Source organism: Macaca nemestrina, chromosome 2, assembly GCF_043159975.1.
Source record: "Macaca nemestrina isolate mMacNem1 chromosome 2, mMacNem.hap1, whole genome shotgun sequence".
NCBI lineage: Eukaryota > Metazoa > Chordata > Mammalia > Primates > Cercopithecidae > Macaca > Macaca nemestrina.
In genome coordinates, this window is record NC_092126.1 from 59,855,779 (window position 1) to 59,879,068 (window position 23,290).

Genomic DNA, 23,290 nt, shown 5'->3' on the forward strand with positions numbered 1-23,290 from the left:
AGACTCAGGCAGAAAAAAAAAAGGTAATTATCTCAAATGACTCAGGCGCCCTCCTTGACTCTGGGATCTCTGTACAGACTTGCATTTTAAAAGCTGAGGGTAATGATGTTGTCATTTGTGCAGGAAAGGCTGGAAGAAAAACACATTAGTGTTCTTCTAAACTCCTGACTTTTGGAAAAAAATAGCATAGAGAGGATGGATGCTCAGCCATGGCCTGACAGTCAAATACCTAATCCAGAGGTGAAGGCACCTGCACAGAGTCCCATGCACTGGCGAGCTTCCTGGGGACAAGGGCAGTGCCTTGATCACCTCTCTTCCTTGTGCAGTAAATGTTTGTTGGATGAATGGTTGTCAACTCTAGCTAGTACTGTCAGTCCTCCCTGAGCCCTGAAAGAAACAGAAATTAGGAAATAAAAACAATGAGCAGGTCCTATACTCCTAGATTTAAGATTTGTGAACAAGTAAGGGAAAATTATTTGCCTGCTACAAAACTGCTAAGAGAGATGACAATCAAGGAAGGGTGGGAATCATCTAAGGGAAAGAAGAAGGGAATCAATTATTGCTCCACCAGTGGCTTGCTGAAAAGCTTTCCACACTTGTAGGAAAACAAATTCCCCACCACCAAGAGTAGAGGCCCCAGCAAGGACAGTCACAACAATGGTGGCCGTCAGGCACCCTGTGAAGCAGAGTGGAGCCCCGGGCAGCAAGCAGATCATGCCTGGGATAAAGACTGTGGCGGCGTGCTAGGGGTGGCAGTAACACAGGGAGACTCTCAGTAAGGGGACCTGAGGTATCATCCGCCCCCAACTCCACCCTTCCTCCCCTCCCCAGAGGAGAGCCAGCATCAGCTCCTGAGGGAGGGAGGGCTAGTGTGGCTTGATGGGGTGGCAGGGGTAGGAGGCACAGCCAAAGGCTCTGGAAATCATCTTGAAATCCTAGGTTTTCCCGGAGGCTGCTGTAGCCTGGGGGAATGGAGTTACATCTAACTGTAAATGTTGTTCACACTCAGTCTAAAGAAAGTCCAACAGTCATTTTAGGATGGTGGTATACTTCAAATTACTTTTCTATGCCCCAGCTTTGGGTTCCATTAAATTCTCATTCTCCCCACGTTTCTGTTTTTCCTCCAGGTACCCTCAAAGAGCACCCATCATTCATTCATTCATTCATTCATTCATTCATTCATTCATTCACTTATTCAACAAATACTGATTGAATCCTGCTCTTTACCAGGTTATACTAGGTACCAAGAATACAGGGTCAGCAAAGACAGGCATGGTCCCTGCCTTCAAAAGGAGAGGACCTTGATCAAATACCCACACAAATTAACATCATTGCAATGTGTGGGGTCCTGGGTATATAATGAGGGGATTTTGTTAATAAGGGACATCAGGGAAATCTCTGAGGAAATGATGAGTGAAATAAAATCTGAAGGAACAATAGGATTAACTAAGCCCAATGGGTCCTGGGCATCCCCTAGAGTGGGGCTGCACATGCGTATTCAAGGCCATGAAAGATGGCAAGTGTGACCTGAATGTAGACAGCAAGGAGGTGGGATTCTCAACCAGGCTGGGGAAGGCCATGCACAGGCAGCCACTGGAGTGTTGAAGTGGACAGGTGTTATGTGATTCAATGTGCATTTGAGAAAGAGTTTGATCTCCCTGTGGAGAACAACTTGGAAAATGTCATAACTAAATGTCATTAGACCAGTTAAGAAGCTATTTGCTACAGGTGAGTTGGGGTCTAGGAGAGGGACAACGGAGGGGAAAATGATGATGGGGTAGATAGGCTTACAACATATTCCACTCCTGAAAGATCTTCCAACAGCCTTACCCTGCAATGAGCCCCTCCCTTCATGGGCTAGATCACCATCTGAGAGAAAAGCACAACCCTCCCTTCTTTCAGGTTTGTCTCTAAGGATGTCCCTTTAACTTGTCCCTTGGGATGCCTTCATGATTTCTCTCTAGCTTGCTCTAAAAATGAAGTAAAGCCTGTCCATGATGCCTGGGACATATCAACTTCAAGGTCATGGATGGAAATGATGATAACTCAAATTATAGAACTGTCAACTTTCAAGCCCCCATGACCTTAAATGATGGATCAAGGGGCTGGGATCAGATCAAGAGAGCTTCAAACCACTGCTGACTGCTAGAGCATTTAATCTGCTGATGGAGTGTTCAATATAATATAATATTGGAGTGTGTGTGTGTGTGTGTGTGTGTGTGTGTGTGTAGTCCAATTAACCAAAGTGGTCTTCTTCCGAACACTTTGAGGATGCTGTAGTAAGATCCCTGCATCAGGTGAGAGTGGAACTAGTTACCAGATGTTCTCTTCTGCCTGGGATCCCTGCTCCTGTAAGACAGTTGGTAATCTGTTCCAAGAATGATGTTTTACCATGGTGCTGTGCTAGGCACCAGGGACTGGAAGATGAAGAAACATTTCCTGCGCTCCTGGAGCTGCAGCCTAGCAGGCCTACCAAAAAGAACAGTGCCATGGGATATGCTGCAGCACAGGCAGAAGCAAAGCGCTGTGGAGACCCCAAGGCTGGATGTAGCAGCTCTGCCTGGCTGAGTCAGGAAGGTTCTCCAGAGGTCACATCTGATCCAGGTGTCAAGGGATGAGCAGGAATTTATCTTGTGAAGAAGAGGAGGCTGGTTGTTTCAGCAAAAGAAATAGCTCCTAAAAAGGCACCTAAGAGTAAGATGTGCCCCAAAAGTGTCCCCAGGGGTGATAGAGAGGCTGTAGCAGGAGGTAAGTCTGGAGACAGAACTCTGGTGGGGTTACTGGAGCAGGAGGGTCTATCTGCTTTAAGGAATATACTGTGTTAGTCTTCTATTGCTGCATAGCAAATTACCCCAAAACTGAGAAGCTTAAAACAGTTAACGTGTGTTATCGTATAGTTTTCATGGGTCGGGAACACAGTTGTAAATTAGCAGTCCTCTGGCTCAGGGTCTCACAGGCTGTAATCAAGGTGTCAGCCAGGACCAAAGTCAACTCAAGGTTCTACCAAGGGAGGGTGACCTTCCAGGTTCACTGCTGTGGCTGCTGGCTAGAGACATCAGTTCCTTGCCACATAGGCCTCTCCATGAGGCAGGTCCCACCATGGCAGTTGGCTTAGAGAGAGACTTTTTGTAACCCAATCTTGGAAGTGACATCCCATCACTTTTGCCATATTCAGTTTGTTTAAAACCAAGTACCAGGTCCATCCAGCCCAGGTTGAAGAAGAGGTTACATGACAGAGAGAATATCAGGAAGTGATGATTATCAGGGGCTGTTTTAGAGGCTGCCTACCACATATACCAAGAGCTATTTATGGCCTCATTGCAGCATGATCCCACTCTGCATAAATTATAGAGAAAGACATATAATTTTATTGCATATTAGTTTTTGTTGATGGGTACATTCTGGTCCCTAGGAGCCCTGAAGAACAATGTGCTTCATTTCACAGCTCTCCCTAAGGATTTTATACAACCCACTTGGCACTCACACTGTTATTATTAAATGGATTCAGCCAAAAGCTGCCTGTGGGGGTAGAGATCGGTGGGAAGGTAGGGCGGCAGAGGAAGGAAGTGATCAGGACCCCAAATTGAATAAAGAAAAAGGTCACACGCCAACTGCAAGTTAGAAAATGAATCTGAGTAGAAGTGAGTATCCTGGTTGACAGCTCACACACGATGCCAACTTGCCACAGCTTGGCAGCGCCTTTGGTTTTCCCACATGCAACTGAAAATAGCTAGCATTCATCCTGAGGGAGTGCTACTAAAATAAGTAACTACTTGGAGCTATACCTCACTGCTCATTCAAGCTGGAAGCAGTCTGCAATTATTTTGCTGAAATTAGATACAAATTAAGTTGCCACTTCCGGAACTCTTTCTCTTGTGCTATATTACAAAAAGGAAACTGATTTTTGAACTCGGACAGCTTAGATGTGTTAGATGTTGCTTCTTAAAAATAAATGTGCTCGGCCGGGCGCGGTGGCTCAAGCCTGTAATCCCAGCACTTTGGGAGGCCGAGAGGGGCGGATCACGAGGTCAGGAGATCGAGACCATCCTGGCTAACCCAGTGAAACCCCGTCTCTACTAAAAAACAAAATACAAAAAACTAGCCGGGCGAGATGGCGGGCGCCTGTAGTCCCAGCTACTCGGGAGGCTGAGGCAGGAGAATGGCGTGAACCCGGGAGGCGGAGCTTGCGGTGAGCTGAGATGTGGCCACTGCACTCCAGCCTGGGCGACAGAGCGAGACTCTGTCTCAAAAAATAAAATAAATAAATAAATAAATAAATAAATAAATAAATAAATAAATAAATGTGTTCTCTGACAGAATATCTAAAAAGACAGATTATTGATTTTAATCTCTCATGAGGCCTAACCTCTACATGATCCAGGTTTCCTGATTTTCAGACCTGAGTTAAGTTGCTATGGATATAGAGTGACAGGCCAATGAAGGAAACTGGGGATAGCGAGTGGCCTGCCCACAGGTGAGATATACTCTTTAAACTTGTTAGGGATAGAAAAGGGGGCCAGCCTAGAATTGTCTTCTGGGAGGTAAGGGAATGGTCCTGCTCCCACTTTTTAAATAGTGGTTTGAAAGTTTTCTCAGGGTGTGCATACATTTAGACATACAAGTTCTGCTACGTTTTAAAAAGGAAAACAGAATAAACAAACATATATGAAAACAAACAATAATAATGATGATTTGGGTCTTTCCTCAAACTTGGCTGGAAGTTACTGGCACACAAATAGTAGAGGTTCTTGGGGGTTTTCTCCTATGAAGGAAACCCTGATTTGTACTATCTCAATAAAACAACACCTTCTTTTGACCTGCCTTTGGAAGTAGGTGAATTTCTAAGAGCCCAGCTGTGCCTAGACCCTAGGAGGCCGTCATGGCTCCCAGGGTGGTAATGTTTCTCCACAACTTTGAATTTCAATTTCCTTTTACAAAAGGCAAAATTTGTTTTATTCCCCATTGTTGGAGACATTAGTCATGGATGAAACACATTTAAAACTCCCCCATGCCCTGCTTCTTGCCCACCCTAACATCCCCACTCTATATCCTCATTCCAATCTAGTGAATCTTAGAAATGACACATTGAATGAAGAGCTTTCCATGTAACCTTTCCTCCTTGGTGAAGTTTTCTTTTTGCGGGGTTCTGGCGTGTGTGCGTGTGTGTTTGTAGCTCCATAATTCTCAAAGGAAAAATTGCTAAAAGGTCATCTACGCAAATCCTTACGATGGTGAATCTCTACAACCTCACTTTAATTTTAGGAGATATTTCATTTCATGCCTTAAGTTTTGCAGTTATTTTCAGCGTCTCCTTTTCCAGACTTCTTAGGACTTGGAAAGAAAATGAAATGACGTTGAATGAAATCAAAGGAAATTGAGTGATCTGAAATGATTTGATGTCAGCAGGAATTTCCCATACAGCTCACAGCCCTCCCCCCAGCACATCTCCCTCTTGGGTATGGTGAGTTCAGCTCCAAATTTATTCTGACAAGAAAGCACAGGCTCCAGTTGGTCTAAATCAGGTGAAAATCCAAAGCAACCATCCTTCCTGGACAACTTTCTGCTTTCCCAGTGCTTATCACGGTCTGAAAATTCCTATTTAAAGAAGCAGAGCTTTCTTTTAAGTCCTAACAGAGCAAAGTCACACTCAGCAGTGCACAAGCGCAAGTCGGGCTCGAGAATGCATTTCTGGCAGAAACGCTCCTCTTTTCTCTGTCTCCTCCAGCTCTCTGCAGGCCCAAATCTTGCAGAAGCCATTCCATGTTCCCTGAGCAGGAAAAGACAAACTCAGACCGACAACTCTGGACTTCAAAAGACGGCACACAAGGGGAGGAAGGCCTGAGAGTACCAAGGCGTGAAAATTCAGAATGCTGCTTTCTCATTTATTTTAACCATTTAGGAAACGTTTTGATCCGCATCCTTTTCCCTTCCCTGATTTCAGAAAATAAAAATGCTTCGGTTCTGAGGAGTAACTCTCCATATGGAAGGGGAAGATCAGGGGATGGATGGGGGAGGGCTGCTTGCGTCCCCTCCCCTGCCACACACAGGCTCCCTGTTTCAGCCAGTGTAAAAATAGCTGCCCAGGTTTATGTATTCATCCCTAAGCTGCAATGAAGCGCCTGCCTCCCGGCAGAGTCCGCTGCCTTTTAGTAGCTTATAACATCAGGTGACGCCTCCAGCCCTCCCATTCCCCGCCCCAGCCCGGATAAACGTCCTCCGTGACCTTAGAAGTTTTCAGTTTAATCAGCGGTATCGTTTTTGAGAGGAAAATCCTCCCGGCTTTGCGGGCTGGCAGGGCTCTGGGGCCCTCCCCTGCCTCCCAGCCCAGGCCGCAGAGCGAGAGCGTTTCCATCTGTGCTAGGAGCGGGAAGAGCCTCTCTGTGCTCCCCGGCACGTCCAGCGCGCGGGCGGGAACACGCTCTCCTGTGGGGGGCAGCTTTCCCAAGGGCCTTGCCTAACGAGGGCCAGGCGGCTCCCCCGTGGGCCCCGAACGGCTCCTGGCAGGCCGACCCCCATCCCTGTCGAGAGGGGGAGGCTGATTTCCCCAGCGTCCGGGGGAGGCAGCCGCGCCCTCCCAGAGCAAGGCAATCCAGCGGTCAGGCGGCGGCGAGGGCCTGCGCGTGCGCAGAAAGGAGCTGCCTCCGCGCCAGGCTGGGGCGCGAGGGCGGAGGATGGAGGGCGAGGGCGCATGCGTCAGCCGTGCAGCTGGGGCCGCGTAGGCGAACTGAGCTGCTGGGTCCTGCCTTCAGTGCAGTTTCTTGGCATCACGTTGGGGACACCGCACCATTAGAAGACAGCCACAGAATGTTAAAGGCACAGTCTCCTTCGAGGGCATCTGCATAATGCCTTCCGTTTACAGATGAGGAAATTGAGGCCCAAAGGGATGATGGGAAAGGCCCAAAGCTGCATTTCTGGATTCTGGCGGCTGGGACCAGATCCAGCTCGTATTGACATGGTTTAAGCACTTCTTCAATGAGCACTTATCAAATGCCTAGATACTATGTACTCAGTGTCTGAGTGGCAGAGAAAGATAACCACGAATACGTCAGAAGCAGCGTAGCTACGGCTGCCCTGGATTTGGGCATAGAATCAGACAGACCTGGGTTTGATATGATGATTTCCAGGACCACACTACTAGTTGGATGGCCTTAGTGAAGTAGTTAACCACTCCATGCCCTAGTTTTCTGGTCTGCAAAACGGAGATAAAAATAGGCTAGGGTCGTGGGATTTAAATGAGATAAGGTGCACATTGCTTAGCACAGCCCCTGCACATGGAAGGCACTCAAATAAATATCCGTGCAATGTTTTGAGAAGTAGAAAGTGCTAGGCACGTAGGCGTTCAGGAGACAGTCACGGTACTCGTTTCCAGACAGAAGTCATGAGGAACAAGAGGGAAGGTGCTTTCCCGTGAGCAGCGCTTGGGGGAGACTCACACAGACAGTTACAGGATCTGGCATGACAGGGAAAGGAGGAAATGGCTTCTGTTAATCTTTCCTTCAGCTTCTCCCGCCCTTCCTATGCACCCTCTCTGTTTCCCTTTCCACTTCTCACTGTGACTCAAGGTAGGTGGCTGCAGAGAGACATTGGGCCCTCTTACCAGGGAAAATATGTTCTGCAATGTGGCATAATTTATGTTTTAAGTCCCACTTGATCATAGGGGCTCCCCTCCTCTTTACCTAGGTGTGATAGGCACAGGAAAAAGCAATGGAGTTAAGTGGATATGTGACTAAGGTGTCAAATTGGAGTAGTGTGGATCATAGATCTCAGAGATGAAGATCTTCTGGGTGGATTCCCTCATATTAATGAAGAAGCAGTGAAAAACTGTGAAAGGCAAAATGACATCAAGTTTCAGACTCAGGTTGGAGCCATGGTGTTCTGTAGCACCATAGTTCATTCATCCACTCACACACGCTACTCTGGGTGGATATCCAATATACTGACAGGTACAAGGTTCTGCCTCAGTAGGCAGGGAAAGGGGAAAGGAAATAGAAATCCGGGAGGATTCTCGGGTTCTTTGTGCAGCTTCATGGATGTTGATACCATTTACTGTGATTGCAAGGAGAGGAATAGAAACTGACCTGAAAGGAAGATGACATGTTTTGAACATGGGTTTGATGTGGCTGTAGGACATCCAGGTGAAGACCTCCAGGAAGAGTTAGGAACATGAGTTCCAAGCACAGGAGAGAGGCCTGGAGGTGCTTACTGGGGAACAGCCAACTTAAAGATGGTCACTGAAGCCAGGGCAGGGCTGGGATGGCCCAGAAGAGCAGGCAGAATGAGAAGATTATGAAAGCATGAAACCCAAACCTGACAGATACCAACTCCTAAGGATCAAATAAGAGATCCTGAGGAACAGATGGAGAAATGGAAAGAAAACCAGAAAAAAGTGGCATCAAGCAGTTCACATCAAGACTCTCCAGGTTGAAGAAGTGGTCAGGAGTGGGAAATGCCACAGAGATGTCAAGCAAATGAGCACTGGAATGTGTCTGTTGTATTTGACAATAAGGAAGTCATTGATTACTTGTGAGACTGGTTTTAGTGGGGACGTGAGGGCAGAAACCAAATCACACTAGGTTAGAAGCAAAATGGAGTCGAAGGAGAGGAGGAGAGGCAGGGCTAGTAGGTATAAACCACTGCTTCCAGAGAGTTGGTTGGGCAGGGAGGGGGAAGTTACAGCTAAAAGAGGAGGCAGGGAGAGTTTCCTTTATTCATTGTTGTTTTGTTTTATTTGTTTTGTTTTCGCAACTATGGGAAACTGGAACAAGCTTATAGGAAAGGGAAAGCAGGAGGGGTCAGCAAGGAGAAATAAGTTGGAGTCTCAGTACAATCCCCAGCACCACCACAGGGTGAGTGACAGAAGAGGGGATTCTGGCCCCAGATAACCCAAAGGAAGGGATCTTCTTCCTTGGTTCTTTTTTTCTACCACTGGAAGGGAAGAAATGTACATGGGAGGTTTAGAAATGGACTTGGGGAGCTCTTTAAGTAAGCTTCATCTGTGTCAGGATCTAACCCTGGCAGTAATCTTATCATCAAATGCATTTAATCAGCCCCATTTGCATGTGGATCTGTACCCAGTGCTATTCAAATAATGTGAAATGGATACTGTTATTACCATGTCACTCAGGATTATGGGTAGCAAGTGACTGAAACCCAGTTCTAACCATGGAATCCATGGGTTTGCTAAACTGGGTAGACTGGCTTTAGGCCCAGTTAGATTTCAGGTGCTTTAAAGGTGTTGTCATGTATAATAGGCATAATGTTTTGAAATTATCAATGTACGTTTCTCTTTTGCCTTTCAAAGCATATGAACTTAGTCTACTCAAGGCATTTATCTGCCTAGGAAGAGATGAAAGTTCTTTCCAGAAAGTATACAAAGAGAAAGAAAGCATAACACTCAGCTTCTGGCATTCAAAAACAAATTTTGTAGCAAGGCAATAGCCATGTAATTCAAGCCCTTACCTTGAAAAAATATCCTGTACATTCCATTACCTTCCTCTTCAGAGGGTCAAGAACTGAGCTTGGTAGACTAAACCTTAGGGTTTTATATTCGAAAGGTCTAGACCAGGAGAAAGTGGGAGATTATCGGAGGACAGAAGCAGCAGAATAAGACAAGAGGCCTGAGTGGAGAGATCGTATTGGAAAAGTAAAGCTTAACCACAAAGGCAGAGGGAGATCTTTCCCCCACATCCCCTCCAGAATTATGAGAGGAAGAGCCCAGTGTTGTTCAGGTAGCAGCAGGCCCTGCTATGGACTTTTCAAGCTGTGTCAGGTCCCTATGAAGCCTAGACTCTACCCAGACATAGCAGCAAGCCTGTAGCCAGTGTGCCAGAGGTGAGCATTGGAGTGAGGTGACTCAGTGGTGTGGGCTGCTGAGGAGAACCCTGGGACCAGGGTTGATAGGAAGTCATGGACAGAAGTCAGAGTCTATAGCAGCAGGAAGAGCAGAGAAGGAGCTAGACCAGTCAGGGAACACCTTTGGGAGTACTGCCTCCAGATGGATCACAAGCTCCCCATCCACAGACCCCCACATCAGAGGCTTTCAGTGCACCCAGGACAGACAAAAGTGGATGTTGTCCCAAAATAATCACATGCAAGGCAGCTATGCTCAAGGACCAGTACAAAGACAAGAGTCCCCTTCCTCTCAACACCATGAGGACATGGAAAAGACACACACCACCATACTGCCTCCACCCCAACACATCCTGCAGGGATGATGATCAAAACATTTTAAAATCCTTATAGGCTGAGGCGCTGAGGAGTCTAAATGGAGGTGTCCTACTATGCTCAGAGTTAACCCTTTAGTTGATGGATTATGAGGAACAGGGATCTCAGGGCAGAACCTGTTTACCAACTGCTCCATGCATATTTTAGTATTTTATCAACGAGGGCAGCCATAATGCCATGTACCTGTTGAATATTGGCCATGCATCCTGATGGCATCTTTATGGGAGGAGAAGGAGAAAGAGGAAGCCATCTGAGAAAGCAAGCATGTTCTCAGTGGGGATATTGAATTATTGGACTGAATCAAGATTTAAACCCTAACTAGTGAAGGACCAGACTGATTATGGGCAAACTAGAGAAATTATATTTTATTGGCACATTCAAGTTGCAATATGAGTTGCATTTACCATCTGTCTGCTTTCTTTGTGTTAGTTTCACTCTCAGGCAGAAGCTCCAAGCATCAGCGTAGCAAAGGGCAAAGGATCTCTTTCTTAATAGTGCCCGCAAAATCCCAGTCAGGCTCGCATTGGCTTAGCTTTGGTAATGTACCCATCTCTGAACCAAGCCCTGATTGGCGAAGCCCAGGTCCCATGACTATTCCTAGCCTCATGAACTGAAAGTGGAGTGAGAGGTGGCTCCCCTAAAGAAAATCAAAAGGCTATGAGCAGAAAAATGGGGTAATGAATGCTGGGTAGGCAGGCACAACAGATAGAACCACTATTGCCTTCGGAGTTTAACTCTCTAAAACCCAGAAAGCACAGTAACTCCACGGCGGGAAATGAATTGGCACCTGAGCACTTATTCATACATTGATCAGTGTAGAAAACTAACTTTGAAAATCATAAAGCAGATTTAGTTTTCCCTCTTAAATTTTCTTCCCACACTGATTAAATTACTTTTAATAATTAGAGTTAGGAAATATAATCAACTAAATATCTAGTATAGTTTAAAGCTTGGTCCAACCTGTAAATAGTTTCATTTAGGAAGTGCTCAGTCTCCCTCTTTACTGATGTGAAGACAACAACTGTTTTACTTTTTCTCTGTGTATTATTTTCTCTTTTTTAAGAATCACCCTCTTGTCGGGCATGGTGGCTCACACCTGTAATCCCAGCTACTTGAGAGGCGGAGGCAGGAGGATTGCTTGAGCCCAGGAGTTAGGGACTGCAGTGAACTATGATTGCACCACTGTAGTCCAGTGACAGAGCAAGACTCTGTCTCTACAAAAAGAAAAAAAAAAAAAAACATAGAATCAACTTCTTCTAAATCCAAGATAAACTGCACAATTAATTTATTGCCTATTTTTTAAAAAGGTTTTTATAATAAACAAAAAGTTTAATTATTCCAGATACAAAGAGATAGTAAAGACAGCATTAGCTTTTCTTCACAGACTCTTATTTTCAGTGTCACAAAACACTTCCACATAAATTTTTAAATCTGCATGATTTTAAAATCAGCCCTATGTAAAAGGAGATATTTAAAATCTAGAAAAAGGAAATATAGTCATCAGTCTTACTCCAAAATTTATGTTGTCTTTCGGAAACAGTATTATTTCATAAAGGATATCTTGATATTTACAATATGTAAAACTTAACTCTCAGAATTGAAAAACTCTTTGGGAAAAAAATTATTAATCATAATAAAGGGAAATAAACTCATCATCCCCTAGTGTCTGAGTCACATAATTAATTCAGAAGGGGCTGGCTTTCTCTGCATGTGGGATCCCAGATACTCATTTATGCATCAAATATTTATCACACCCTTCATAGTTTCTCCGCACTGTGCTGGGCACCAGGGATGTGAAGATGAGTAAGACAGGCTTGTGTCTGGGAAGAATGGAGACCGATGGAGAACACAGATCTCTATGCTGGGGTATGAGGGTGTAATGAGGGCTTGCAAGAGGAACAGTTCATTTTCCAGGGGATGATGGCTCAGTGACGAGCGGGGATACTAAGCTGCCTGAAGGGTTTGCATTTCCCATGGTGCCCAGTGCAGTGCCGAGAATGAACTTGTAGACCATTTATTGCTGTGGCTAAGATGGAGGAGGTTTGGAAATCTTTAACAGCTGAGCTCTGTGACAGAAAAGAACAAGAATTCCTGGTCCTCCCAGCACCTCGGTACGTGTACTCTGGTGCTGATGTTCAAGATCGTGGTCATTCCAGTCATGCATTCAGCAGGCAGTCATTGAGCACCTACCAGACACTGCTTGAACAAACAGACTAAAACCTCAAGGAGCTTACTCCTGAAGTAAGCTATATATTTTGATATATATTGCATATCAAAATGCTGATTAATGCTATGGAGAGAAAGGAAACAGGGAATGGGAAGGCAGGGGTTGTAGGTTGAGGGATATGAAATGGGGTCTTTAAGAAGTCTAAACTGAAGACAGCTCCCTCAGTTACCTGAGCATCAACAACTGTGGCTGGTGATGCATTAGGAGCCCTGCAAAGAAAGTGGCCAGCCACCTGATCCCAGAGTTTCCGGGAAGTGGCCAGTTGGGGCCAAGACAGGGTGGTGTGCATCCTCCTCCATACCCCAAGAGTTTTATTATGTGGTGAGTGGAGCTGGTACACCCAGAGTCTGAAGCAGTCGAGAGGGCATGCCTGGGGATGAAACAGTCCTTTGTTCTGGGAATGATGAGAAGGTGTGTTTAGATGTAGGCAGGTCCCCAGGCAATGTCTTCTGGAGAAGAAGAGCATCCTGCTCCCCAAAGGAAAGATTTGGCAAGGCCAAGATAGAAGGTCAAGGCCCTGACCAAGAGAATCAGAATGGAGCGTAGATGCCACATCGCTGGAATGGGCTAGGAGGAGTGAGCACATGGGGTACAGGTCCCATCTTTCATGGGCATCAGGCTATAGGTGGGAGGAGAGCAAAGAGAACTTAGGGTCACGTGTAGACCTTTAGGCTGGAACAGGGTTGGTATAGGGTGGCCAGGTTGCAGGGGCTTTGGAATCAAGTCAAGGAATACGTGTTTTTCTCAGATCTACTAACACTGGCTCAGTTGTATCTTTGCCATAGCCAGGACTTGCTTGTTCTGTCACCTGTGTAAGAACCACAGTTCTTTTTTTGTTTGTTTGTTTTTTGAGATTGAGTCTCGCTCTGTCGCCCAGGCTGAAATGCAGTGGCATGATCTCCGCTCATTGCAACCTCCAACTCCTGGGTTCAAGCGATTCTTCTGGCTCAGCCTCCTGAGTAGCTAGGACTACAGGCATGCACCACCACACCTGAAAATACAAATTTTTGTATTTTCAGTAGAGATGGAGTTTACCATATTGGCCAGGCTAGTCCCAATCTCCTGACCCTGTAATCCGCCCTCCTCAGCCTCCCAAAGTTCTGGGATTACAGGAGTGAGCCCCCGAGGCTGGCCCCACCACAGTTCTTTTAACCATAAGCCAAGTAAGAATGAAATAAACTGTAAGTTCACTGGGAGGGCAGCTAGGAATGGGGAGGAAGGTGAAATGGCAAGGAATCCCAGTTTTTCATGCCCAGAGTATAATTCTCAATGGAAACCAAGCAGAAAGAGACTTAAATAAACCCCTGGGAAGGAGAAAAGTATGTATAGTAAACAGTGACCAGCACAGTTTGCCCTCCTGTGTGAATACCAGGGTCAGAACAACGTGTCATGTTGCCACTTTGATCACAGGATTTTGGTCAGAAAGAATGTGGGATTTGAACTTCGCTCTGAGTTTGGCTCTTGACTGTCACCTGTTCAGCGTGTGACCTTGGGTAAGTTTCTTAACCTCTAAGCCTTCGTTTCCTCATCAGTATAGTGGGAATGTGCAATCTGGAGTCTCTGCTAGGATTCCATCACATCTAGTGGACTAGTGAAGAAACCCTACGGGGATCTGGGAAAACTCCCTTTCTTGAGGAAATGCAGGGAACTGCGCACGGTGGGCTCACCAAAAGGCGAAGCACCATACTGGAGGAGGGAGTAGTTTTGAGTACACTGTGGTGACAGGGGCAGAACCCCATCCTTCACCCTACTCCATATCAGACCCATGTCTGATTCCTGGGCAGAGCTGTCACTAAAAGCTAAAGGGACTATTTGTTAGTGCTTCATAAGACACTGGAGTACAGGGTCACTGAGATGAGACCCCCTATAAATGAGCATAAGAGAGAAAAAGGCATCTTTTCCACTTGACAATCCACAGAGCAACTTTACCAGAGTGAGATGGCAGAGCAGAGAAAGGGACAGTGCCGGGCATTGATTTCTGATGAGCACATGGAAGACCTCCTAGCCCAGGAACTCCCCAAAAGTGCAGGGTAGAAGGTGCTTTGCTGGGAGCTAGGTTCAAAGTGAGAAATGGTGGTAACAAACTAACATTTGGATTATAAGTCTTGATGTGACTTTATTTGTGCATGCATAGTGTATCACACAGGGTTCTCTAGAGAAACAGAACAAATAGGACATATACAGATATGAGAAGGGGATCTATTATGGGAATTGGCTCATGAAATTGGCTCGAGAAATTCCATGATATGCAGTCTGCAAGCTGGAGAGCCAGGACAGCTGGGGGTATAATTCTGTCTGATACTGAAAGCCTCAGAACCAGGGGAGTTGATGCTGTAACTCCCAGTCAGAGGCCCAAGGTCTGAGAACGCGGGTGACAGCTTACGTAGAGAATGCAGCTTATATAAGTGCCGGAGTTGGAAGGCCCAAGAATCTGGAATTCTGATGTTGGAGGTGGAAGAAGATAATGTCCTGGCTCCAGAAGGGAGAGCAAATTCACCTTTCCTCCACCTTTTTGTTCTATTCTGGCCCTCAGCCTGTTGGATGCTGCCCACCTGCATTGGTGAGGGTGATCTCCTATACTTAGTCCCCTGATTCAAATGCTACTCTCTTCCAGACACACCCTCACAGACAACCCAGAAATAATGTTTTATCATCTATCTGGATGCCCCTTAACCTAGTGTGGTTGACACAAAATTAACCATCACACCTGGTGGGGGAAACTTGGCTAATACCTACCTCATAGGAATCAAACAGGATGTTCCCAAGCATGAGCCTGGACATGGCAAATACAAGGTAAATGGCAAATTCCCTCACAAACCACCCGGGAACCCACTGGAAGCACCGCAGAATGCTCAGAATGTCCCCTCGTGTGTTTAGGGATTGAACAACATTCTTGTGGCAAATATCTTTAATCATAAAGTAACTTAACACGTATCTTTGAGCATGTATATGTTCCAGTAAAGTATACCTGCTAAGAGGGGTTTGAAATTATCTTTTCTTCTCAGCACTTTACAGTTTACAAAATACTTCAATGTGAATTTTAGTCACCTTAGCTCTCACAACAACCTAATAATGTAGGATCCCCATATATAAATCAGAATATTGCATTTCAAAGAGGTGAAGGGACTTGTCCTTAATGACCCAGCTAATAAGGGGTGCAGCTGGACTCAAACCTGGTCTCCTTCCATTAAAGTCTGGTAGAAAACTAAGACCACAACAAACACAATAATGACAGAAAAAAAAAAAAAAAAACTCAGCAACTATGAAAACCTGACTCAAAGTGCTGGAGACAAAGACAGATGTCTATAGCTGGACATCCAGAAGGAGTCAGCTGGGACCTGAGCCAATCTAACTAGAAAATGAAAGGGTGCTGCTGAAGACAGGGAGGCAGGGGTGGAAGAGGCAGGCTTCCAGTGGGACCTCACCTGGCACCCCTGGAGCTGGCACCCAGCTTTTCACATTTCACAGAGCATTTCTACTGACCTTTCCAAAGGGCACTACAACTCACTGCTCCCAAATCTCTGAAAGTCAAAACGGAAGCTTTGCTCCTACATCACTGTCTGAACCCTGCAAATCACCTCTTGTGACTTTGGCAACTGCTGGTCTCAGGGTTTGTATCCCAGTCATTTCTACTTCTTGGAGAATTATTTACGATATTCTAAAAGTATGGAAAACCATCTACTAAAATGTGTCAACATTAAAACATTAGTTAGCTATAAATGATGCTCACTTAAGTTACAGAAAAAAACAAGAGACAGGAAAAGACATGAGCATTTATGGGCCAGCCTCTGTCCTAGCATCTCTCACACTCACGATGTCTTGTTATATTCATTGCAATATAATTTGGGAAATGGTATCATTCCCACTTTGACAGCTGAGGAAATGGACACTCAGAGAGGCTAAGTAACTTGGCTAAAGTCACACAGTTAATAAGCAGCAAATCTAGGATGTGAATCCACATCTGACTTCAGGGTATTTTTCAATATACCACAGTTTATGGCCTGTGGAATTCAAATGGAATTAAGAGATAACCAGTAAACTACTTTCATTGCCAATAAAATTCTTGACTTTGCTTTTTTATTAATTCAAATTTACCAACAATGCAATTTCCAAATTACCACCTTCGGAAGAGTACTTAAATCATCGAAATACTCAGAATTCGTGGAGTCCTAACAGGATTTGACACTGAGAGAGATGCCACCAGAGGACGCACGTGGAGCTGAGTGACTCTAATGTGAACTTTCCTTTTTGACAGTTCTCTGTAAAAATGTGGTCTATCTTGCACTGGATGGAAGATGAGGAAGAGATTCTCAGCCAAACCTGCATGATTTCCTCAAACTCTGTTTAATACAAGTGCCAAAGTTTGACACATTCTGACCACTTTGCTTTCTTTGGCAATCCCAACTTTGACAAGAGAATAAGAATGTCTCCCCCTTGACAGGAACAACGTGTGAAATGAAAGACCTCAGGTGCTGTATTGGCTCTTGACAGCTCTTCAGAAGAAAGCACCTCCTGCCTGTTCTGTTCGGTCCTGGTGCAGGTGAGTCACTGCCTTGCCAGCCAGGCAAGTATTTTAAGAAACAAAATCTAAGCCGGAACCAGCAGAGAAAGACGAGGGATGGATTAGCGCCATTAGCTTTGATGGTGTCTTGTTGTCATGGTGCTAGGAAAATCACTATCATTTAGAGTCCCACTCAACAGCTGTTTTGCTGGAATTTTTGACATGAGAGGCTGGTGGCCACCCTAACACAGGCGTGGGACATGGGTGTGCGCACACACGTACACCTGCAGCAGACACCCACTCTAGAGGGCTCACGGCGGTTGTCTGGGACGTGATTCAAAGGCTGTACCTATGTGTATGACAACCCTGTTTCCCATACATCAGCTTGCAGGAAGCCAAATGACCCACCAGCTTACCCACATCGCTGGAAGCTTTGGAGCAGAGTCAGTGACTATGTGAACCTGCCTCAACCTCTGCTCCCTGGTTCAGCATTTGGCTTGGGAAAATTGCCACTATTGCCTGTCTCTTAAACATTATTTCAAGGCTCAGGTCTTCCACCATTCTGAGGGGCAGGGGCAACTTTGAGTTCTGCCAGGAGCTGGGGTTAGGGGTAGGGGAATGCTCGCCAAGAGAAATGACTAGAATCTTTATCAGGCTGTGGAACACAGCCTGGCATTTCTGGGTAGGCAGCCTCCCCTGTAGCCTCTCCTGGCATCTACACTGCAAAGTCCCCTATTTCAGTATCTACTGAAAGGGGTGAGGGTGGGGACATTCATTGGTACTGGGAGGCCAACTTAGAGTGGAGAGGAGCTTATCTCATGGCCCTCCGGTGAGCCACACTAGAGGAGGCCCCAGATACACAGTGCTCCCTGCTCAGACTCACACTTGCCTGACTCCCTCCCTCATGCTCTTCTTTGGCTGCCCTTACCTGGGGGACTGCGGTGGCTGTGGGGGTGCAGCGGGGTTGGGGGGTGGCATACCTCGCTACCTTGCTTTTCCCAAGTCCCTTTAATTAAACCAAATCTTCATATGAATGTAAAACACAAGTAGGCTTTATCCCAGGGCCCTGTGCTCCTCTGCCCCAGATTCTGACTCAAGGACTTGGAGCAGACTGATTTTTATTAAAAGTCCAAGTGATTCGATTGCAGGTGGTCCTGGACAACACTTTGAAACATGCTGTGGCAGAAACAAGGCAGCAAGCATATGGGATTCATCTGTTGTGAGTGATAATTTATCTAGTTTCTAAAAATAGTGTTATAGGCTGGACTGTTTTCCCCACCCCTCCCCCACGCCATGCGTATATTGACGCCCTAACCCCTAGTACCTCAGAATGTGACTGTATTTGGAAATGGAGACTATAAAGAAGTAATTAAGTTAAAATGAGGTCATTAGGATGGGCTCTAATGCAGTATAACTGGTGTCCTTATAAGAAGAGATTAGGACACAGATGCACACAGAGGGAAGACCATGTGAACACAGAAGGAGAAGACAGCCACCTGCAAGCCACAGAGAGAGCCTTTCAAAGAAACCAACCCTGCAGACAATCTGATCTCAGGCTTCTGGCCTTCAGAATTGTGAGAAAATCAATTTCTGTTGTTTAGGTGACCCAGTCTGTGGTATTTTGTTATGGCAGTGAAGCTGACGAATACAAACAGAAGGCTGATTTCACTTAATCATCTCAGAAGGCAGAGATTGCTTCAAACTATTGTATAAACAAGGCTAGTTTGTGAACCAAAGGACATGAGCCCCAGACCTGGAGTCGCAGAGGCAGCATGACACACACAGACAGCACGGCTTCTTGTCAGGCATTCCTGCACTCAAAGTCTCAAAGAACCTTCCTCTCTAGCCTTCCACCTGAGTTACTTTAGACAAGATAGCTATTGTTATTTTATTTAAAAAATATGTATATAGTGCTTACTATGTGCCAGGTAATAGTCTATGCACTGTACAAACATTAAGTCATTTAATCCTCGTTATAACCCTGTGATAGATACACTGAAGAGTCACAGTCCCTTATTCAAACTCTTGCTTGGGACCAGCAGTGCTTGGCATGTCAGAACTTGGGGATTTGAGAAAGATATACAGTATATATACGATTAGGCTTCATAACACCTCATGGCATCTGCAACAGCATCCTGTTATGAAATATACTGATGTTTCTAGTTTCTGTAGTGACACATATATATGTTGCATAAGTAAAGACTGTAAGTATCCTTGTGTCAACTCAAGACACAAGGATACTTTCAGTCAATGTGCTTGTTTCAGGTCAGGTTTTGCTGCCAAATGAGTTATAAATACATTTTTTCATATTTTGGAGCTTTTAACATTTCAAAATTGTGGGCCTGTGTTATCCCCATCTTACAGATGAAGAAACTGAGGCACAAGGAGGTTAAACAACTTACCCACATTCATTAGCTCGTGGGAGGTGGGACTGGGCTACCAATCCCCCAGGTTTGCAGCCTTGCCGTGAGGACCCGATACAAGGTAGACTTCTGGGATGAATTGTGTCCTCCAGAATTCATATGTTGAGGTCTTAACCTGAGTACCTCAGGATAGAACCTTATATAGAAATAGAGTTATTGCAGATATAATTAGTTAAGATGAAGTCATTAGGGTGGACCCTACTCCCAAGTGACTGGTGTCCTTATAATAAGGAGAAATTTGGATGCAGAGGCAGGCATGCACACAGGGAGAGCACCACGTGAAGACGAAGGCGGAGCTCAGGGTGACACTTCCACAAGCTCAGCAATGCCAAAGGTTGTTAGCAAACTGCTAGAAGCTGGGAGGGAGGGGCATGGAACAGATCCTTCCCTGCCAGTCCTCAGAAGGAGCCAACCCTGCCGACACCTTGATCTTGGACATGTGAAACAATCCATTTCTGTTGTTTAAGCCACACAGTTTGCGGTGCTTTGTTACAGTAGCCCTGGCAAACCATTACATGATCCTTACCCAGTGCCGGATTCTGAGTGGGAGATCTTTAAGTGGTAGCTGGTCATACTTACTATCAGTATGACTGAGGCCTCAGACTGTTCACTGAAAAATAACGTCAATAAATTAGATTATCTCTAAGACCTCTTTCAAGTTCTGGGTCTAATCTTTTATGTTTATAACATGGAGATAATTCAACTCCATTTGTAGCCCAATGGCCTGGCTCTTATAGCATTTCTTCATTGTTTTAAAGATAGGAACCAACCCAAATGCCCATTAATGATAGAATGGATAAAGAAAATGTGGCCCATATACACCATGGAATATTATGCAGCCATAAAAAAGAATGAGTTCATGTCCTTTGCAGGGACATGGATGAAGCTGAAGACCATCATTCTCAGCAAACTAACACAGGAACAGAAAACCAAACACCGCATGTTGTCACTCATAAGTGGGAGTTGAAACATGAGAACACATGGACACAGGGCGAGGAACATCACCTACCGGGGCCTGTGAGGGGGTAGGGGACAAGGGGAGGGAGAGCATTAGGACCAGTACCTAATACATGCAGAATTTATAATCTAGATGACGAGTTGGGTACACAAACCACCATGGCACATGTATGTATACCTACGTAACAAACCTGCACATTCTGCACATGTATCCCAGAACTTAAAGTAAAATTAAAAAACAACAACAAAAAAGATGGGCTAAGCTGGACGCAGTGGCACACACCTGTAATCCCAGCTACTTGGGAGGCTGAAGCAGAAGGATCACTTGATCCCAGAAGTTTGAGACCAGCTTGGGCAACATAGCAAGACTCTGAACAATAGATGGGCTAATGTAAATGTGGTCTTAGAAAGCAAAACAACAAGCCAGGCTCAGTGACACATACCTGTAGTCCCAGCTATTCAGGAGGCTGAGGCAAGAGGACTGCTTGAGCCCAGGAGCTCAAAGCTGCAGTGAGCTATGATCGAGCCACTGCACTCTAACCTGGGCAACAGAGCAGGATGCCATCTCTAAAGAAAAATACAAAACAAAACGAAGAACATTAAAACCGAAACCATATGGGCCCTAATTTGCCTTCTGATGTTCCTGCTTGCATTGTGAATTCGCTCAGTCCTTGGCTTTCCTGAGTCTCTTCTGCTTGTGTCTTCAGGCCTGTGGAGTTAAAACCAGTGTGGCCAGGCTACGGATCCTGCAAAGGAAAGTAGAAATCTAAGTTAGAGATTGTTTTCTGTGAGTTAAGAGTGTGTTGCTAGAACCCTATTTAGGCTTGGAACATTTGGGTTCTTCATGTGGACATTTGTCCCCAAACTGCCACTTCACTGAGGCGATAAAAGCTGCTTTAAGAGAGCGGCTTGAATACTTTTTCTGTTCATAAGACAAGGCATGGTTGGGTCCAGTCTAGGGAAAGAGGTAAAATGATAAAAAGGTTTTTTTGAGATTTAGTGACAGGATTTATCCCATTGTCAAGCTAGCTTGGAGCTTTAAGCCTCTGCCCTTAAGATTCTACATATCAATTCAGAAAAGGATTTGCTATGGGTGGGGTGTGGTCCCAAGCTCTCATCTGTGGAATCAGGACCTCAATGACTGTGTGTGTTCAAAGAATGGGCTTTGGGTTTCCTTCCAGCATCTGATCGTGGTGTGTAGTGGCTCTTGGGGCTGCCTCTCTGACTCCCTGTCAGTCCCTCAGCCTTTGTCCAGGAAGCAGCTCCCAGCTTCTTTCCTGGAAGCACTTTTGAACCAAGCCAAGGGGCCTCTCTCATCTCCCCGTAGTCCAAGCCCCTCCCAGAGCCAGGAGTGGTTTTAGCATTTGCTTACCGTTTTTCATGTTTGTTCCTTGTTCCTGGATACCCTCTCCTGATTTTAGAAGTGTGCCTTCTCCTGTCAGTGGATGCAGCCCCGTGGAATTTCGTGGCGATACAAAAATAGTTGCAGGATGGGGGTGTCACTTTTTGGTCGGTGATTCTATGCAATACAAAATGAGAAATTTAAATAAGCAAAAAGACTTATCTAATCAATTGAACTGCTGGGAAGTAGAGATCACATATTGTTCATTTTTGAATCCCAGGTGCTTGGCACAAAGTGAGTGCTCAGCACAATTATTTGTTGAATGCATCTATCTTAGTTTTCTTCCTTCTTCAGAGAAGTGCTCTGACATGCATCAAGTTTAAAAGTGGTTGCACAAACAAAGTTGGAAGATGTTTCTGCTTCATAATAGCTGTCATGAGTCATGTCCAATAAAAAGGTCCTGGGATAAGGAGGAAAAGGACGCACAGTCCAGATCCAGCTCAGCCATCATCACCCAGGCGGCCCCAGGGTCTTCGGCCTCCCTGTGCCTTGGTGTCCTCCATTGTAGCAAGAAGGTCATAATTTCTGTTCTGCCTCCCTTACAGCTGGTTATGAGAATGTGACAAGAGCAGACATGAAGAGATCTCACTGGAGGTCCTACTTTTATTATCATTATTATTACTACATGTAATTGTAGAGTTGAAGTGCTCATAATTATTTTTGACCACCTCAATCTCTTTTCTTCTCCATGAGCCTTCAAGGACCAAAGCCAGGTTTACCTCCTACCTCAACTGAAGAAATGTCCATCCTGGTGAGGACTTCTTGCAGCTCAATCATCTGCTTGGTCAGCAAACATTTTCTGCATCACAGGTGGAGACTGAAAAGTTAAGTTGTGGAAGACTAGCTAAAAAACAGTTGTTTGCTGACACAGTTCCTGTGCTTGAAGCTACTCGGAGCACAAACAGTAGGGTCTTCTCACCGAGACTATGCTCCTCAGCAGCATCCTTGAACCAGCTAGAGAGCCCTCAGCCCCATTTCTGCCCACAACAGGCCCAGGAGGTGAGGAGATTTGATAAGGGCAGCCAGCCAGTGGCCAGCAGACAGGCCAGGAACCGAAGCCTCCTGATTCCAGTCCGGTTTTTACTTTACTCCCCACTCCTCTCAGTGGGGGCATTGGTAGGTGGTGCTTTGCTTCCTCTTGTGTCCTGGTGCAGATGCTGTTGCTAAGGTAACTGGGTAAGCATAAAACAGACACAGCCCATGGGGTCTTTCTGCCTCCACCTGTGTGTCCAGACAGTTTCCCATCCCAGCCAGAGAGACACAGTCAGGCTTATTGATCCAGGCTGAGCATGTGTGTTGGAGCCTGGAGAGAAACGCCTGATCTGTGTGGCAGCCTGTGTTCTCTGAACACTCTTCCTGGGCATGGTTTGAGTCAAGATGCTAAAGATGGAGACAGATGATGAGGAACCGAAATTGCTTTAGTATACCAGTTGTCAGTGTGACATGGCTAAAATTGTCCAGGGCCTGGGTTCTTGACATATCCTTCGTTTATTGAGGGCATTTGTAGAATAAGAGGGCCGAAAGTATGCCTCAACTCTGAATTCTGTGTCTAGCTT

The 23,290-nt window shown here is 45.5% G+C and overlaps 2 long non-coding RNA genes across 2 annotated transcripts; both read left to right on the top strand.

The window, feature by feature from the left end:
• Positions 1-5,255: 5,255 nt before the first annotated feature.
• Positions 5,256-5,979, top strand: LOC139361904 (uncharacterized). Its single transcript, XR_011619840.1, has 2 exons — positions 5,256-5,461; positions 5,726-5,979. It is a non-coding gene; the product is annotated as an uncharacterized lncRNA (long non-coding RNA).
• Positions 5,980-7,315: 1,336 nt separating this feature from the next.
• On the top strand, positions 7,316-18,555 carry LOC139361755 (uncharacterized). The gene is made up of 3 exons (XR_011619355.1): positions 7,316-7,562; positions 16,893-16,991; positions 18,101-18,555. It is a non-coding gene; the product is annotated as an uncharacterized lncRNA (long non-coding RNA).
• The last annotated feature ends 4,735 nt before the right edge of the window (positions 18,556-23,290 follow it).